Source organism: Crinia signifera, chromosome 2 (genome assembly GCF_055691185.1).
Source record: "Crinia signifera chromosome 2, ASM5569118v1, whole genome shotgun sequence".
NCBI classification, from domain to species: Eukaryota; Metazoa; Chordata; class Amphibia; order Anura; family Myobatrachidae; genus Crinia; species Crinia signifera.
In genome coordinates this window covers 28,347,953-28,363,258 of record NC_139218.1, presented here as the reverse complement: position 1 = coordinate 28,363,258, position 15,306 = coordinate 28,347,953, and positions in this window count along the sequence as shown.

The following is a 15,306-nucleotide window of genomic DNA, read 5'->3' as shown; positions in this document are numbered from 1 at the left end:
GATGGTCATCATTCAAATGACTTTATAGGACCACACCGACACCGGCAGTGGTCCCTATATGCATATAAAGGTTTCTTTGTATAAGATAGGCTCACTCCTACAACTAAACACCTTCTCATGGACAATTACTGGCCTCTGATCGAGTCCCTATGAGCATAAAAAGGTATCTTTATGTCAGGTTACTCTTGATGCATCTCGTATGGCATGAATTAATTTATTTCTCAGAGTACTTTCAAAATATCCAAACAGATAAAAAACAGATACAAATAGAAAAAAAACAGATTAAAACAGGAGTCAGGGGGTTTCAAAAGCGGACAATCACTCACACAAGATTCAATTACCTCTTACCCGGACTGAGCTGGAGCAAAGAACCAAATGTTCCTGATTAGGGTTGCCAATCCCGGGATTGAAAAATGCCCAATCCCGGGATTCCCGGGATCCCAGGATTGGCTTCCCTAAGAAACCCACCCATCCTGAAAAAACCCACCCTGCCCCGCATATTTACTTAGATATGCGGTGTGGCCGGGAAGGTGGGCGTCCGATCACTGAGGCCGGGAGGTGGGCGGCCACGTAATGAAGCCGAGAGCCAGCAGGATTGGGTGGGCTGGCGGGCGATGCAGTCATTCTGCGCGCCCAGGACGGGTCTGTGCAGCTGCTTGTCCTGCGCAGCGTGACCTCTGGCCTCATCACGCTGCACACAGCCACACTGCCGGGGAAGGGAGAAGCCAAGCAGCCTCTGAGCACACGCTCAGGCGCTGCTCGGCATTAGACTGCTCATGCGCAGTCTAATCCCGAAATCCTGGGATTTGAACCTCCAGTCCTGGGATTGAAATCCCAGCGTTTTAGGGGCCAAATCCCAGGATCCCACCGATCCCGGGATTGGACACCCTATTCCCGATGGTAGGGGCAGGGCCGGCGCCACCACTAGGCAGAACTAGGCATTTGCCTAGGGCGCCGGCCGCTGGAGGGCGGTAGTGAGCCGCCGAGGTACCCGAAAGCAGGGAGCAGGGAGCAGGTAAGTCTGTGATTCTTCATCCTTCCTCCCCCCGCTCCCATCCCGCCCGTGGCATGAAATAATGCTGCTCCCCCCGCGCCGCCCGCTCCCCTCTCCTCTCTCCTATCCCCGTGTTATAAAAAAACGCTGCTCGCGCCGCCCGCTCCCATCCCGCCCGTGCCATGAACATGAAACTACTAAGCTACTCCCCCCGCGCCGCCCGCTCCCCGCCAAGGAGATTTCTGTGCAGCAGCACCACCTGCGTTCCGGGGGGGGGGGGGGGGGGGGGGGGGTGAATCGCCCACCGCAGGCGGGCGGCGCGCGTTTTTTTTGCCTGGGGCGGGCGGGGGGCTTGCACCGGCCCTGGGTAGGGGTAAGTGTACCTCCCTACTGTAGAAAGCCCCTCTCCTCACCAATGTATTTCAGACTGTTGTCCTTCATCAGGGTTAGAGTTAGTTGGATTGTGGGATAGGGTTAGAAGTGCCTAAACCTAATATTCCATCCCCCTTGGTCTAACACTACCGATCCCTGCATACTTATGTTCTGAATGCCGACAGTCAGGATTCTGGTGCGGGCAACCTCATCGGTGTCGGCATTCTGGTACCAGTCTCATGGTGGTCCAATGCTGGTGTCAGTATTATGACTGCCAATATCCGGTCCACATGGATGTTACATAATGAAAATCTATCCTTCTATGTCAGGGCTGACTTGATGAGCCGTGTGGTTCTTATCTGCTGCCTATGGGCAGTATTCAATGAGAAAAATTTGCCGTGTTTTATGGTGAGTTTGTTCTATTTTCGCGTTGGAAGGAGCATTTTGCTCTCCAAAAGTGAACCACCCTATTCAATGTGATATTTTCGCCGTCTTTTTAAGTGATTTTCGCCGTGTCTCTCCGTGTAGCAATTCTCCATCTTTTCATGGAGAACTGGAATGTGAACTTTTAAACTAAAAGTTTTTTTTTTAAATTTTGGTGTAAAAAAATCAGGAATTTTTTTCTGTGAAGGGGCATGCTATTTTTATACATGTGCTTATAGCACATCTCTTATATATTTGGCTACATCTGTCACTCAAAGTGTGTCTGGAGATATAACCCTGGGTGGAGCCTCTGACTTACATGACTGACTCACATGACAGAGAACCAGCCCAGTGAGCCCACAGACAGTGCCAGACACCTGGGGTGAAATGTAATAGGATGAGAGATTCAGAAAGTGAGAGATTTGGTAAGAAATCTCCAGTTTTTTTTAAACCGGCAATCATTTACTCTGCACAGCCAGTTTGATTTTGAAGTGTAATCATTTACACTTCAAAATCAAACTGGCTGTGCAGAGTAAATGATTGCCGGTTTAAAAAAAAACTGGAGATTTCTTACCAAATCTCTCACTTTCTGAATCTCTCATCCTATTACATTTCACCCCCACTGTCTCTCCATGTTACACAGCAAAGACACAGCTACACACCAGACACACCAGGTGAGCGCCCCACACCTCCATACCTCCCAACATGACCCTCTCCAGGAGGGACAGAATGCTATGTTTGTGGACTTCCATCTTAATTTATGATTGTCATCACCTGTCATTTTAAACAGGGTAATTGATAAGAAAGGTGTTTAAGCACAGGTGATGGTAATCCATAAATTAAGAAGAAAGTCCAGAAACAGAGCAATGTGTCCCTCCTGGAGAGGGTCATGTTGGGAGGTATGCACCTCCCTCCCTCCCCCCCCCCCCCCCCCCATTCACGGCATCCCCACGATTAAATGGCACATGCAAAACACTGATATGGCTATGGTCGACAAGGAAAAAGGTTGACAAGATTTATTTTTCACTTTTTCAATGTTTTTATATTCATTCTCATGTGTCGACATGGACACCAATGAAGTGCCACACTTATGTCAACATTTACATGTGTTGAACTTTCTGTGTTGATTTTTTTCTTGTGGCGATTCGCAGCACCCCCCGCGACCCCCCGACCGCGATTTGCAGCATCCCCCCCCACCGCAATTTGCAGCACCCCCGGGGACTCCCGCGATTCGCGGCCCCACCCCGTGACACCCCCCCTCCTGCAATTCACGCCAACCCCGGGCCCCCCCTCCCGCGGTTCACGGTGCCCCCCACGACCCCCCCTACCGCGGTTCACGGTGCCCCCCACGACCCCCCCTACCGCGATTCCCCACCCCTGACCCCCCCTCCTGTCATTGCGGCAACCCCCCGCCCCCGCGACCCACCCTCCCGCGATTCACTGCAACCCCCCGCGCCCCCCCCATCCCACGATTCGTGGCACCCACACCCCCCCCCGCGACCCATCCTCCCGCAATTCACGGCATCCACCCACGACCCCTCCTCCCGTGATTCGCGGACACCCCTCACCTCCTCCCTCCCCCACCCCAGCGCGTGATTCACGGCAACCCCAGGATTAAATGGCAAATGCAAAACACTGGCACGGCTATGGTCGACAATGAAAAAGGTTGACATGAGTTTTTGAAGATTTATCTTTCTTTTTTTGAATGTTTTCATATTCATTCTCATGTGTCGACATGGACACCAATGAAGTGCCACACATGTCATGTGTTGAACTTTCTGTGTTGATTTTTTCTTGTAGCAATTTTTTTCCAGTGACAACTATGAACTATGTGCACGTCAACCTACACATCATCAACCAATTCTTTGTATAATATATAACACCTGTTCTGTTTTACTGTAGTTGTTTTAAGTCAGACCTTTTACTGCTACTATTACTGTTTATGTAAATGCATTCTGAATGACAGCAACATCCTACCATCCTTCTACAAGAATATATAACCAACTAGGTGATTCATCGCGCCCACCCCCCTCCCGCAATTCAAGGACCCCCCGCGCACCCCCCCTCCCGCGATTCGCTACCCCCCTCGCGCAATTCACGCCCCCTCCCACGCTTTGCGGACCCCCGCCCTCTCCCGCGATTCGCCGACACCTGCGCCCCCTCCCTCCCTTGATTCACGGCACCCCTAAGCCCCTCTTTAGTCCCCCGTATACTCACACACCCCTATCACTACCCAGCTTCCTGCTCTCCTGAACCGTAACTTCCACCACTGGGGAGTCGCTGACGCTGTTTTGCCCACATGCCCCTATCATGCCTCATAGCCCAGCCTCCTGCTCTCATGCACCCGAACTCCTACCCAGTAGGAGGAGACACTGACTAAGGGCCACCATCCTGTACTCCTGTGCTGCCACGCTGGACCCTCACCCACTGGCAGAAGCAGCACCGTATCTCCCACCCTCCTCTTTAGTCCCCCTTATTCCCACACACCCCTATCACTACCCAGCCTCCTGTTTTCCTGTGTCGTGACCTCCGCCAGTGGGGAGCCGCTGACTCAGAAACACCCTACTATACTATTGCACACACACACACCTAAACAACATGCACACACAGCCCCCCACACCCACAAATGTCACTGTACCATCCACACTATCAATGTACATCTTACTCTGTAACCGCTTTTTAATTAAACAAAACAATACACACCCCCTTCCACATCATATGCTCTCTATTTAACACATTTCACCTATAACTGAAGTTGCAATACAGGCATATTTCATACAATTCTAACCATCTTTCTCATATACAAATGTTCACAAATTAAGGGGGCGCAGCTACTTACGACGGTGTGAACAGCGCCCGTAGGGCGCGATGAATCACCTAGTTAATATATATTTAATTAAAAAAAAAAAAAGCTTTCGAGCCGCTCATTAGATATTCATATTTACTGCACCCGATCATTACATAAGCACGATCGGGTGCAGTGAATACTGGGTCCCCCGCTGGCTATAGGGGGGGGCAGCTTGCGCTGCCTGGGTCCCGGGGAGCCCTCCTCCCCTCCACATATGTTCTAGGGCAGCCAGGGAGACTTTAATCTCCCTGGCTGCCACTGTCCCCCTTCTCCCTGCCAGCTCCCTGCCGCGGACGCTCATCCGCTTCAGGGGTTAAGACTCGCCGCGAGTGGCGGCGAGTCTTAACCACATTGAATAGTAGGAGCAGGAGTGGCAGCGAGCCCTCCGGAACAGGGTGAGTGCATGGCGAGAGAAAAAATCTCTCGCCATGCACGGAGAATAATTCTCATTGAATACAGCCCTATGTGTGTATGTTTTGTTCCTAGATCACTATTAAAAAAAAAATATGTTGTCCTCAATGTTTTCCTTTGTTTTGTTTTGTAGAGTTTTAGATTTCAAGGTCAGAGCTCACAGCGATACCGAATTTCCAGGGACAGACAGGCGGGTTGGTGCCTCCTCAGAGCGGACTGCTGATGTCACACGAGGTCAGCATCCGCCCCCTTTTCGGCAATCTGCAACGAAAATAAAAGTAATTTCAGATAAATTATTTGATGGTCGCCGACCATCGAATGACTTCGCTCCCCTTTGGCCACATGCGAGGAGTTGTGTTTTCGTACACATTCCCTCGCTAGCTAACAATGGGGGGAGGGGGAGGGCCTTTGGGAGTGAGGGTGGACATCGCTGAGCTGTTCGCTAGGCTGCGAGTATAAGGTGCCTAGTGAACAGGACTGAATCAGACCCAGAGTGCCTTACTATTGGACATTTTGGGTGACATTTAATTCGATGAGATATTCAGACTTTTGCAATTTTTAATCAAAAAAAATAAGGCATGTTTTTCCAAAATCGCCAACTTATTAGGATGCGAAATGCGGTAAAATTCGCACTTTCTGACCTGTCGGTTTTTCAACACACTAGACCAGGTTTTGACAGATGATTTTGACGGAACCATGCACAGACCAGTGTGATCTGTGTATGGTTCTGTCTTAAAAAAATGGCGTGGGGGCCCCCTCCTGAGCATAACCAGCCCAGGGCTCATTGAGCCGGACCTGGTTCCAAAAATACGGGGGACAAAAAGCGTAGGGGTCCCCCGTATTTCTAAAACCAGCCCGAACTCTTGGACTGGTACTGGTTCCAAATATATGGGGGATAAAAAACTGGGGAACCAGCACCTGGCTCCCTGTGTCATACTGCAGCTGGGGACACTTTTAACGCAAGGTGCCCAGGCCGTACCATGCTCACCGTATCTGGTCAGCCTTGGACGGGGTACCTGGGGGAGTGGGGACCCCCTAAATAAAGGGGTCCCCTCCCCAGGCTTCACCCATCCAGGGCAAAAGCCCTGGGCTGTCCCCGGCATCCCTAGGCGGTGGACGCCAGGCCGACATGTGTAAAATGAAATTTTAAAAAAGTCCAAGGGGGGTCCATTAATGCCCCTCATGTTTGGACTTGTGGTTCACCCAGCATGTAGGGGAGGTCGGACTTCTAGTTCAACTGTAAAAATGTATATTTTTGTAAATAAAATTGTACACATATCAGCTTGGCGTCCACTGTCTAGGGATGTTGGGGACAGCCCCGGGCTTCAGCCCTGGACAGGTGAAGCATGTTGGGAACCCCTTTATTGAGGGGGTCCCCACTCCCCCAGGTACCCCGTCCAAGGCGGACGGGGTATGAGTATGGTTATAGCCGTGGGACCTTACATAAAAAGTGTCCCCCGGCTGTGTCATGACACTATAGGCTGTTGGAGCCTGGTGCTGGTTCCTAAATAAGGGGGACCCCCGGTTTTTTGTACACTGTATTTTTGTAACCAGGACCAGCCCAAGAGTTTGGGGCTGGTTTCAGAAATACGGCGGACCCCTACACTTTTTGTCCCCCGTATTATTTGAACCAGGTCCGGCTCAATGTTTTTACTAAATACCACACACTTTCATGTCTAAAAAAAATCCTACATAATCATTACTAAAATTTGCACATTTTCATGACTAAAAAATCGCACCATATTGCGCTTTTCACAATTATTTTTTTTTAAATCCCGATTTCAGAAAATGCGATAATGTGCTATTTGAGAACCTTACTAAAAATCATGTCTCATTAAATGTCACCCTTTTTGTCCATTGGAAATATTTCAGTCCATATTGCACCATATTGTACCTTTTTCTGCATATTGGAAGCAAGTCTAGTTTCTGCAAATGGCCTAATCCCTAGGTGCTAATTAAATATTAAATAATATTAAAATTTCCAAACAAATACCGTACAAGCAAGTGTGGACAACATGTCAAGATGAGAGGTCCGTGTGCCACCTTGCCTTTTGCATCTGCCAGGCAGCTATGTTCTCTCATCTATATGTAATATTAATATATAATTAAATATTTATTTTCTAGTGTTATGCGGAGCACATGGTGATATCTTTGAAAGTATTTGATACATAAATAATTATTAAATTTTATCAAAGTATTATACTTGTTGTTTTTTGTGTAGTGAAGTGCAGTATGCTCAATACCAGCAGCAAAGCGTTCCTTCCAGGTTCCTTCAAATGGAAACATACAACACACAAAGCTGAGAAATATCCCTGACCTTGACATAATAATGCATTTGCTTTATGTTTTGCATACGTTGTCATGGCAACATTTTCAATATAAGGCGTCTATACATTTATTGAGTTTGAACCTTAACTTAAATCCTAAGCTAGCTTATCTAAAATAAATCACACTGACGCAATAAACACCCGGACACCATAGCATTAGATTTAAAGGTAATAGTTATTTATTATTTGGTTTTTACCGCATTTTGGGATGCTCTAAGCATCCCCCGCCGGGTTATCGCGACAGGGGGCATCGCCAGAAAAATCTGTTTAGTACCCTCGGATGAACAGGCCTAGAGGGGAAAAACTGCCAGTCCATCACCACCAACTCAATGCCTAGAGGGGGCCAAATACCAGTTCATCACCACTAACTCAATGCCTAGAGGGGGGAAACTGCCAGCCCATCACCACCAGCACAATGCCTAGAGGGGGGAAACTGTCAGCCCATCACCACCAACTCAATCCCTAAAGGGGGAAAACTGCTAGCTCATCACCAATAACTCAATGCCTAGAGGGGGAAAACTGTCAGCCCATCACCATCAACTGAATGCTTAGAGGGGGAAAACTGCCAACCCATCACCACCAACTCAATGCCTAGAGGGGGAAAACTGTCAGCCCATCACCATCAACTGAATGCTTAAAGGGGGAAACTGTCAGCCCATCACCATCAACTGAATGCTTAGAGGGGGAAAACTGCCAACCCATCACCACCAACTCAATGCCTAGAGGGGGAAAACTGTCAGCCCATCACCATCAACTGAATGCTTAGAGGGGGAAAACTGCCAACCCATCACCACCAACTCAATGCCTAGAGGGAGAAACTGCCAGCCCATCACACCAAATCAATGCCTGGAGGGGGGAAACTGCCAGCCTATCACCGCCAACTCAATGCCTAGAGGGGGGAAACTGCCAGCCCATCACCACCAACTCAATGCCTAGCCCAAACTGCTGGCCCATCACCACCAAATCAATGCCTAGAAGGGGAAAATTGACATCCCATCCTGACCAACTCAATGTACCGCCATACTTGCACCACTGCTCCCAGTATACAACCGACATCAATGGTAAGAGTATTACGGAGGATAAGGGAAAAGCAGAACTACTTAATGGGTTCTTCTCATCAGTGTTTACTAGGGAAGAGCAGGCAGTGGAATGCACATGTACCACAAATGGGACGAACAAGTCAGATCTCAATATTGATTTCACGACCGAGGAGATATTATTGAGGCTCAGCAAAATCACAACAAACAAATCATCAGGGTCAGATGGTATTCATCCGAGGGTACTAATGGAATTAAGGGAGGAACTAGCGACCCCTCTATATTACATTTTTGATAATTCACTATCATCAGGTAAGGTACCAAAAGACTGGAGAATAGCTGAGGTAGTGCCAATATTCAAAAAAGGAAAAAGGGACGGCCCACAGACCTGTGAGCTTAACATCAATAGTGGGTAAAATATTTGAAGGATTTTTAAGGGACGGTATCCAGGAATATTTAGACCTTCATAGTTTACTCAGTAATAACCAGCATAGGTTTGTGAAAAATCGTTCATGCCAAACAAATTTACTAGGTTTCTATGAGGAGGTTAGCAAAAACCTTGATAATGGAAAAGCTGTAGATGTGATCTTCCTAGATTTTGGTAAGGCTTTTGATACTGTCCCACAGAAGAGGTTGATAAATAAAATGGAGGACCTGGGATTAGGGGCAAATATCTGTAGATGGGTTGGGAACTGGCTATGTAATAGAGAACAATGAGTAACTGTGAACAGTGCCAAATATGACACCAGTACTAAGTGCCACAGGGTTCGGTTCTAGGGCCTATTTTATTTAACATTGTTATCAATGATATTGGGATGGGGTTACTCAGCAATGTTTCCATCTTTGCAGACAATACAAAATTGAGCAGTGTTATTAATTCAACAGATGTCTCCGTGCTTCAAAATGATCTTGACAATCTAGAGGAGTGGGCAAAAAAGTGGAAAATTACGTTCAATGTGGATAAATGCAAGGTTATGCACCTTGAGAGACATAACCAGTGTGCTAGTTATAAACTAAGCGGGGAGACATTGGGTAATTCAGTACTGGAAAGGGATCTGGGAGTCCAAATAGATGACAAACTGGGATGTAGTGCTCAATGTCACATAGCAACAAAAAAGGCCAACAGAATTCTAGCATGTATTAAAAGGGGCATGGAAACTAGGGACTCAAAAGTAACTATGCCACTGTACAAAGCTTTGGTTAGACCACACCTTGAATATGGAGTGCAGTACTGGGCCCCGCACTATAAAAAGGACATCATAGAATTAGAAAAAATCCAAAGAAGAGCAACAAAGCTAATTAGGGGTAGGGAGAATCTAAAGCTGGGTACACATATATACAATTGTCGGGCCGTTCTTCCGTTCTGGGTCGGACAGCCGTTCAATTGTATATGTGTGTACGCTGTCCCGTACGAGCGATAAACGGCAAAAAACTGTCTTGACCGTCCATACTCGGTCGGTCGATGGTTATTTGCAGTTTAATTTTCATCCGACAGGACGGCCTCATATCGGAACAAAAGTGCAGTGTGTACGCACGTTCGATCGATATGCTGCCGTCCTTGCGACTATACTGCTAAAGCTGGAACGCCCATGTGGGCGTTCCATAGCTGCATAATCTCTCCTACAGATATAGTTACAAAATAATAAGTACATTGCATTCAGAACGCACACATGAATAAATCATGTGTGGAGGTGACAGGGTTAATGTAGTTCACGGAGCAGCGGCTCCGCTGCTCATGATATATCAGGCTGTCACAACATAAAGGAATTTGAGAGGCACAAGCAGACCGACAATAGCCCTTAAAATGAAGGATAATACAAGGCACAGTTGCTAATATTTCAATATGCATTACATAATGTGACACACGGAGCACCAAACTTCTATAAAGCCGGGTATGCGAGTATAGTCAGTTTACGGTAGTCACCCTGTAGTCGCAAACTTCTATAAAGCCGGGTATGCGAGTATAGTCAGTTTGCGGTAGTCACCCTGCCAAACTTCTATAAAGCCGGGTATGGGAGTATAGTCAGTTTGCGGTAGTCACCCTGTAGTCGCATACCCGGCTTTATAGCAGTTTGGCAGGGTGACTACCGCAAACTGACAAGTCGCATACCCGGCTTTATAGAAATAATGAACTACAATATTTCAAATGGGGATTAGTGCAGCGCTCTGCTCCTAGGTGTATGTGTGTGGGAATAAGTTGAGTGGTACAGTGTTGTTTAAAACTTTTACTTCAAAAATAATTCAGATACAATACAGTGTAGATACAAAGTATAACATATACAAAATTCATACAAATTAACGTTTCTGTGGGGATTGTAGTAAGCAAGAAGTAGCAGAATGAAAATGTCTGTCTGTCACAGAAGGCTGCGACACAGTGCTTCCTTGCTTCCTTGCTCTCTTACTACTGGGATTTCTGGGGGGCACTTTATGGGTTGGTGCTGGGTGGGTTGGGGTATCAGGGTGACAGAGTCCAGTAACGGTGCACGGTGGCGGCGTCCCGCTCGTCCGTGATAATTAGTGCGGTCCTATGCGCTTGATGGTTGACAGCGGTAACGGCAGAACATCAGCACCGGCCGAGATGCGACCAACAACAATCTGAATTATTTTTGAAGTAAAAGTTTTAAACAACACTGTACCACTCAACTTATTCCCACACACATACACCTAGGAGCAGAACGCTGCACTAATCCCCATTTGAAATATTGTAGTTCATTATTTCTATAAAGCCGGGTATGCGACTTGTCAGTTTGCGGTAGTCACCCTGCCAAACTGCTATAAAGCCGGGTATGCGACTACAGGGTGACTACCGCAAACTGACTATACTCCCATACCCGGCTTTATAGAAGTTTGGCAGGGTGACTACCGCAAACTGACTATACTCGCATACCCGGCTTTATAGAAGTTTGCGACTACAGGGTGACTACCGTAAACTGACTATACTCGCATACCCGGCTTTATAGAAGTTTGGCAGGGTGACTACCGCAAACTGACTAGTCGCATACCCGGCTTTATAGAAGTTTGGTGCTCCGTGTGTGTCACATTATGTAATGCATATTGAAATATTAGCAACTGTGCCTTGTATTATCCTTCATTTTAAGGGCTATTGTCTGTCTGCTTGTGCCTCTCAAATTTAACTGCGGGACCAGACCGGCATTTCTATACTGAAGTTTAGTAGACGCGTACCCCGTCACTTTTGTTTAGGTTCTGTACTCACGCCTCTTTGTTTTGGTATGCCCTTAACCCAGCCCATTATGATAATTTTGTTCATATATATCGTGTCAAAAGCCCAAATCGAGAGAGTGTGTACGGTGGTACAATCTTTTTCTTGCGACTGTTTGGACGGGAGTACATCGGACGTCGCAAGTAAAATTGTACAGGTGTGTACGCGCGTGATCGGCTGTTGTTTGTGGACGGTCCGACGGGAGTACAGTCGGCCAAACGGTTGGATTGTATATATGTGTACCCAGCTTAAGTTACGAGGAGAGATTGAGCAATTTGGGACTATTTACACTTGAGAAGAGATGTTTAAGGGGGGACATGTTCAAATATATCAGGGGCCATTATAAGGAACTGTCAAACACCCTTTTTACTGCTAGAAAGGAATCGAGGACACGACGGCACAAGTTTAGACTAGAAGAAAAAAGTTTTAGTTCCCTTAGAAGAAAAAATTTCTTTACGGTCAGAGCAGTCAAACTTTGGAACTCCCTTCCGGGAGAAGTGGTGTCGGCGGAGACAATAAATATGTTTAAAATAAGGTTGGATAAACATTTATTGGTTAAAAACATCCATGGGTACAAATACGAATCAAAATTTTTCTTTACATTTTTCGGAACATGCTATACACAAGGGATTAACTATAAAATAAAAACAAAAATAAAAACAACCTAGGTTGAAATAGATGGATGCAGGTCTTTATTCAGCCTTACCTACTATGTAACTATGTATGTGCATGCGCAGTCACTAAACGTTCCTCATGTCAACACGTGGGGGAGCGATGGGATCTAAATAAGGTCCATAATGCCCACAGAAGTGCTGCACATACTCATAATGACAACAGATGTTCTGCTTATTATTTATTTTATTATCAGTTTCTTATATAGCGCAGCAAATTCCATTGCCCTTTACAATTGCTTATACACATAATGCCCACGGAAATGCCCCTTTATACACATATGGCCTTATTCTAGTTCACTCTTAGAGGCAAATTCTTTCTTAGCTGGACAAAACCTTGGCCCTTATTCTAGTTCTAGCCCCGCCTTCCGTACGGATCGCTCACACCGTCCGAATGCAGTAAGATGCCGACCGAACGGACCACGAGTGGATTTTTCATGTGAACACCTCCAGCATCTGTGGGAACCTCCCCCATCCTCCGATGGTCGCCAACCATCGAATGACGGACCGAGCGGTCAGACAGCTCTGAGTGCTCCAGACCACTCGGGCATTTCTCTGTGCAAAAGCAGGGATATGGGCGGGCAGCTGGCATCCGGCTATGTCATATGTCCGCCCCCCACACGTGCGTCACGGCCGCATTACCAAACGTACACCCAGCGTTTTCATGGGAACGCCCATGAAACGCAGGGCGTACGCATATGGTAATGAGCCTAAACAGCCCTTCACGCCACTCTCCACCCCCTGTTCGCATTGTTCCAACCGATCGTTTTCTGTACAGAATTCACACCGTATTCGGATGTGTGCGGCGTTCGCACACGCGCAGATACGCCTCTGCACATGCGTAAACACCAACCATCGGTCGTCCGTCCACATTCGGAGCCATCCAACTCAATCAGAATAAGGGCCCATGTGCACTGCAGGTGGGGCAGATGTAACATGTGATTTCTACATGTTACATCTAATTAGATTTGGGTGGGGTTTATCTTCAAAGTGAGATCTATATTGCAGTGTGAAAATAAAGCAGTCAGTATTTTCCCTGCACAGAAACAAAATAACTCACCCAAATCTAAATCTATCTGCACTGGTTACATCTGCCCCCTGCAGTGCACATGGTTTTGTCCATCTGAGAAGGAATTTGCCTTTAAGAGTGAACTAGAATAAGTGCCCCTTATACACATAATGGCCACAGTAGTGCCCCTTATACACATATTACCCACAGTAATAGTCCCCTTTATACACTGAATTCCCAGAGAAGTGCCCCTTATACACATCACTATCTGCGACTTCAGCAGCTCACTGCTGATGGTGGAACCTATGTAGGGGATGAACTCTGTCTGAAAGACACAGCGTGTGTGAGTACCAGGATGGTTGGGTCACTGGTCAACCATGGAGCCACCAGGATCGGAGTAATTGGGATGTGTGGCTGCAGCTCATCAATGATGCTGGCGGTACCTGCACCCTCTGTTGAAGTGGGTGGTGGGACAGGCTTTACTTTTGCAATTACTGTGCCGGGCCGTAGTGGCAGTGGAGTAGTTCCACCTACTATTACTGGCCAGTTCCACCCCATCCTCCTGTCTCACCCCAACTTTAACCCCTGTTGCTGACTCTCAATCACTGACGGATGCACCACTAACTATTCCATTGACTCTTTTGCACATTGACTAATTGTGGTATTGCATACCTCCCTGGTTTGCCAGAAATCGTCTCATATTGCGGAGGGAGAGAATGTCCGTTCAGGACTGCCGCAGGCTGGTTCACAGCCTGCTCAGAGACTATTCCATTCGGGATAGCCCTGAGGAAGAAGAGGACTAAACCCCTTTTCGTCTGGTCCTTTCCCCTTGTTTGGACTGTTTTATAAGACTTTGGGACCGTGGCCCCTTCCCCCTCACTTCACAATGTCTGTTGTTTTGTTGATGTATTTCTATTTATTGCCCTCCCCTTATACGTGTCTGTCTGGTCAATAAAGCTTCGGGCATGTGATTCCTCCTCCCTCACCCCCTACCCTCCACACCCATAGTCTTGTATACTGTAGTGTAAATGTTACCGTTAGAATGCATAGTGCATAGTATAGTCTATAGTGTGAGTTTATCTTGTGCTGTATTTTATAATATGTACTATACTGTTTGCATGTGTACTGTGTTTTGGCTGTGCTGCGACACGGTATATGTGTGATATTTGTTATCGTCTGTTTTTTGCATTCTTTATGTACAATAAAGACCTGCTTTTTCAATCAAAAAATACCTCCCAACTTCTGTCCGTATGAAATAGGGACACTCGAGCGTCCGAAAAGGGGGCATGCAAATGAGGGTGCAGCTTATGCTAATTAGCCGCGACCTCATTTTCATACGAGAATAGACGCTGTGCGCATGCGCACAGCATCTATTCTACTAGATTGGGGGTCTCCCAACTGCCACCCCCCCGCAGCGAGACAATGCCTGCCGCGGGTGGGACAGCGGGACAGGACCCGAAAATCGGGACTGTCCCTCTAAAATCGTGACAGTTGGGAGGTATGGTATTGTCTCCTGTATATGTTATGGTCACAAGCTACCATTGTTTTCACACTCAAAATTAAGCCAATTCTGGCAGGGCCGGATTTAAGTGTCAGACCACCCCTAGGCACAACATTTTTTGCCCTGCCCCCCCCCCCATCAACCCTGTTATAGGGAGGGAGATAAGAGAGAGAGAGAGAGAAAGGGAGCGAGAGAGAGAGAGAGAGAGAGAGACAGAGTTAGAGAACACCTTTGAAATGTTTTACCGCAGTGTTATAAAATAATGCAAGCAAATGCATCTGAACATTCACTTTACCTTGGTTTTTGCCCATTTTAAGCATGCACCAACACATGCAGCTCTTATGGAAGCCCCGCAGCACATCTGGCTCTGCCCTGCGCCTTGCACCATGTCCCTACCTCAGACGTTCTCGCTCCCAGGTCCTCACTGTCACAACTTGCGGGGACCGACCGGCGGCTTATGGAGAGAGCTGGAAGGTGGAGCCGGTGCGGTCAG